The sequence below is a fragment of the Pinus tabuliformis genome, chromosome Q (assembly GCF_031772625.1).
Source record: "Pinus tabuliformis cultivar Carrire ecotype Pingquan chromosome Q, CPIR1, whole genome shotgun sequence".
Taxonomy (NCBI): domain Eukaryota; kingdom Viridiplantae; phylum Streptophyta; class Pinopsida; order Pinales; family Pinaceae; genus Pinus; species Pinus tabuliformis.
This window is the reverse complement of record NC_142296.1, coordinates 842,899,508-842,904,369: the sequence shown is the minus strand read 5'-3', so window position 1 is coordinate 842,904,369 and position 4,862 is coordinate 842,899,508. Positions and strand designations below refer to the sequence as shown.

The 4,862-nt window shown below is 33.6% G+C and overlaps 1 pseudogene; it reads right to left on the bottom strand.

The window, feature by feature from the left end:
* Positions 1 to 2,880: 2,880 nt before the first annotated feature.
* LOC149222217 (nuclear pore complex protein NUP50A pseudogene) lies at positions 2,881 to 3,576 on the bottom strand (annotated as a pseudogene).
* Between the last annotated feature and the right edge of the window lie 1,286 nt (positions 3,577 to 4,862).

Here is a 4,862-nt window from a genome sequence, read left to right as displayed (position 1 = left end):
CCAGTGAAAAGAGATTTGATCCATCTCAATATTTGGTAGATCTTAAATTAAAATAAATCTACCTTGATTTATAAAATATGATTATATTTAATTAAATTAAAAAAGCAAAATAATTTTCAATAATACTTAAATTACTAATTTATTAAGGCACAACATAATTTTTTTTTAACCAGCATTTAAAATAATAAAAAAAATATTACCATAGGGTTTTAACGTACAAACTCACCATGAATGCACTATCAATTCACCTACAAACTCACTATTCACTCCCTCCCTTGCATTGTCATTGGAAAGCTCATCAAATTTGGTTACAAACCACTTACACCCAACGTCAAACACGTTTGTGCATTCACTTGAAATCAACCATTCTACCATTTATCATGTATGAAAATAAAGGTTCTTTTAATATTTTTTCTATTTTATGAAAACATGGCCAACTTACGAAGAAAATATTTAGTCTTGTGTGAGTACTTCGATTTTTTCATGCATACAAACTCATCATTTGAAGGGTTAGATTAAATTTCGTGTATGCATTTTGTTAACCTGGAATTAAATATAGGTTCTAGCACGACTCTTTAAAACCCATCGGTCATTTTTATCTATTATATTATTAACACTTAAACATTGTGCTGGGTTGAGAAACTATGTCACTGAACATTTACCCAAAGTTATTAATGAAAAGCGTAATACTTATCAAGCTCACTTCATTTTTCCATTTTCCTTTTGCCAAAAAAATAATATTAAGGTTTATAGTTTACTACTATTCTCCAAGTCAATTTTTTGTTATGTTTTTGTAATCTATGCAACTTGTATACATCGTTTTATTATTCTCAAAACACGAGTCAAATCATTCCATTACTTAGCTTAATGTTTACACATTTCTTTGTGTCCAATCTTATGGATAATCAACCAAATTAAGTAATGCAGAGAATCTCTCAATGAAGTTTATAATGCCAACATGTATAAATTTGATAGGTCAAAGTATTGCACCACAATGTTTGACTATGGACCATGTCTTGAATACGTGTGTTTAATATATGATAGTTTTTTTCGTTATATGCTATGAACTCCAAGGCCGTTAGCTAATTTTTTGGTACCTATTGTAACAGTGAAGGAGTAGAGTCAAGGGAATCCATATATACTTTACTTTCTTTTATCAAAAATATCATTTCTCATCTTAACCGTGAAGGAGTAGAGTCAAGGGAATCCATATATACTTAACTTTCTTTTATCAAAAATATCATTTCTCATGGTGTAGCTTTTGATTGCAATCTTTTGCAACTAAATTTAATTATCAACAAACCAAATCAACATATAATTTATACCATTCTCACTTTATCCTTTGTGAAAGTCACATGCTTTCACTTTTACCCATATTGAAGTAGTTTACACTTTTATATTTAACTAGTAAATATGCTTTTATAATTTATACCATTCTCACTTTATCCTTTGTGAAAGTCACATGCTTTCACTTTTACCCATATTGAAGTAGTTTACACTTTTAGATTTAACTAGTAAATACGATTTTATTGAAATGACATGTAGCTCAGTGGTAGAGTATTTCACCGATAAGTCATTTCTCTCCTTGTTAGTCTAGCTAATGGTAAGTTTTAGATTTGATTCATGATTTATTTAATTTTCAATAAAATCATGTTACCACTGACCAAAAAATTAAAAATTTTTATATGTACTTGATTTGACTAATTATATTATTATTTTGCAAAGTAGCATAGCTCTCAACCATATAATGTAAATATACACTAATATAAATTCAGAGATAGGAAATATGTATCCTTTAAATATTAGGAAATGGAGTGACCCGAGACGGATTTGAATTTATACCTTAAAATAGTACACCAATTTGAAAATGATGGTGAAACAAAGTAGATTTTGTATATATCCATCACTTCATAACAATTTAGATAATTGGACTTTGTTTATCTTTGAGCAAGCTAAGATGTTACTCCTAACCACTCCTAACCAGGTTTTTAAATATTAATTTTAAGCATGTAATGCAAGTGTAAATTGATTGACACCCAATCATCTAAAAATTAGAGTTAGGAAGTTGAACAGTGAAAAAATTTTGGAAGATGAATTCAACAATCACAAGAATGTATTATAAATCTACATCAATGTAAATGAAATTCATTGTTTTATCACTCATTTCTGCTCGCATTCCATTCCATGTGCGTCTAACATGGTATAGGAGCTAGTTCATTCATAATTTGCTCAATGTTGTGTGAGCCACTTGTTTTTGTGGCCTGTGTAAACCCGCGCTTCTCTGTATCAATGAAGCTTGTGGGTTTGTATATTTCTAAGCATTTGTCAGGACAGAGGTAATGTTTCTCAACTCTGTCCCTCTGCCTACCTAATGATCGGATCTCTGCCCATCTACTCTGCTAATTCTCTACCTCTAAGTCTATTCTCTTTGTATTGAATTGATACGTTGGCTCATCGCCTAATAATCTTTGTACGAAGTTTCAATACATTGGTAGAAATCTATTGAATTCTTAGTGTGTTGAGCCTTAAAGCCCTTAAGAAGTTTATTCCTTGAATGGAGCACTCAGTCCATGCGTTGGAATACTACATGCGCTTTATCTAGTCAGTCCTTGACGCATTGAAGATTTGTCGGTTCTCTTTGTGGTAATTTTTTTACATATTGTCATTGCTAGTCTGCATTGAAAATTGAATTGTATTGAATTTGGTTGAACACTGAGAGTATTGGTTGAGTCCTTAGGGTGCATTGGCATATATATATATATATATACTCTGGAAGCGCTAGAAGGACGACATTCTCTTAACAAGCGTGTTTGCTGAGAGTGGAGAAATCACCATAGCATCAACCCATTCTCGGAACTCTTTCAAACAATTAGAGCATCTTCACATCTTCAATGAATTCTCCAGCACTCTTGACTGTGCAGGTGATCTATATTTGTATGCTTCAATGGCTACTCGGAAGTCTTCAACTATTAAACTGTCTTTAAACTTCAGTGAAAATGTAGCAAGGTCGTCCTTACCATCGCCTGCACTGTTGATGCAAGCAAAAGAAAAGCCTCCTTTATCCATACCCGTCAATTTCATATCTGGATAAATATTAGTATTGAGGATCAACCTATATTTACCTCTTGACCTCATCACAAGTCTTTCCCTTCCAGTACCTATTGTGGGGATGTTCAGTTTAAGTTCACCCTTTCCTCATTCCTTCCATCCCCCATTTATATACTAAAAAAGAACAGCATCAACAGTAAACACTGCTTTTTCTTTCTCTTCACCCGTTTCTACTGATACTTCATGAAGACTACCGAAGCCACTTCCAACCGTCGAAACTTTCGCAGCTGTTGGTTCTCCAAATAGCTGTAGCGGAGCTGCACTATCACTTGTAGTTCTAGGTGAATCAATTGGAGTTGAATCATCACTGACTAGCTTTGTCCCCAACAAGGACCACGTGCTAGTCAGTGACCCTGTACTTGATAGAGAAACAAAAACGGACGTTGAGCTAAAGTTAAACTTTGGGGTTGATCTAAATGGTGGTATTTTAGTGTCAAAGGAGAAGCTGGAGAAGGAAAAAGAAGACATTCCAGCAACTCTCTAATGCCCAGAATGCCTTTACAGGAATAGCATGAACTAGCTCTTCCGTGTTAAGTTCTGTCGAATTCAGACGCATCTACGAGTTGCGGAGTAGCAGTGGGTGGGACCAATTCTATGGTTGCAAATGGATTAGGGGTTTCAACTGAAGAGGATTCGTTTCGATGAACCTTCACTTTGGAGTTGGTTGGAAAACTGTTTGGTAAGAAAGTCTTATAACTTCAAACAAAGAATTATTTTCATTAAATGTTGTCAAGGTGGGATGTTGCGGTACTCATGTATTATGTCTGAAGTAAGTTGAGCAATGTGACATAGATCTTGAAGTAGCCCTCACAGAAGACTTGGACTTGGGGTGATCAAATTCAAATCCTATGGAGGCATTTGTGGAATATTGAGTTGTATGTTGAGTGTGGATTAACCAATGATGTCTCAAAACATAAGATCGAGATTATTATATACCTTGTTCAAAGCATAGATAGAAGATTGTTTTTTCTTAGCAAAATCGATAGCATATGAGTTAAGATCCCAAGTCTAATATTTATTCTCCTTGTTACTATTTGCTAATCGTTGAAGGGTGGAATTACAAGAAAATTTAAATGGATAAAATTGACAATGTACTAGAGTTATTGAAAACTCTAATCGTGTCTAGTATTGAAATAGCTGTTAAAATCATGAAGGACACTATTTCTGATATTCAAATTTATCTTCAAGGTGCATAAGGAAAGATATAATTTTTGTAACTTGAATCTAAGCTTCAAGAAGAATAATTACAATAGTGGAGTCATCATTCTGAACTTATTTTTGTTTGGAACATTGAGAAATACTCTCATAAGCAGCGAATCAATCTAATACCCAATAAAGCAGTAGATTGGCAAAAAGATGCAGAAATTCAGCCTGCACTTCCCAAGCCCATTATCGGACCTTGGGAAGAGCTTGTCCATAACAAGCACAAGACTCATCTTGGATATGAAAAGGATGTGTCAAGGATAATTTTAGGGGCGAATGTTCGCCCTTTGGCGAAATTAAGGGGTTTTAAATTTTTAGTGGGCGAATATTTTGTATCATAGTACATTTTTACAAATCACCTCAAATAGCCCACCTTATTTTAAGGGAGAGGGTAAAAAAGGTAAATTTAGCCCTTGAAATTAGGACTTACAACCTTCCATTCGCCCATTTTCAAGAATAGGTTTTATTTAAGTGAATCCATTCGCCCATTTTCAAGAATAGGTTTTATTTAAGTGAATCCTATGGCCAAATACCATATTTATAAAAGAGGT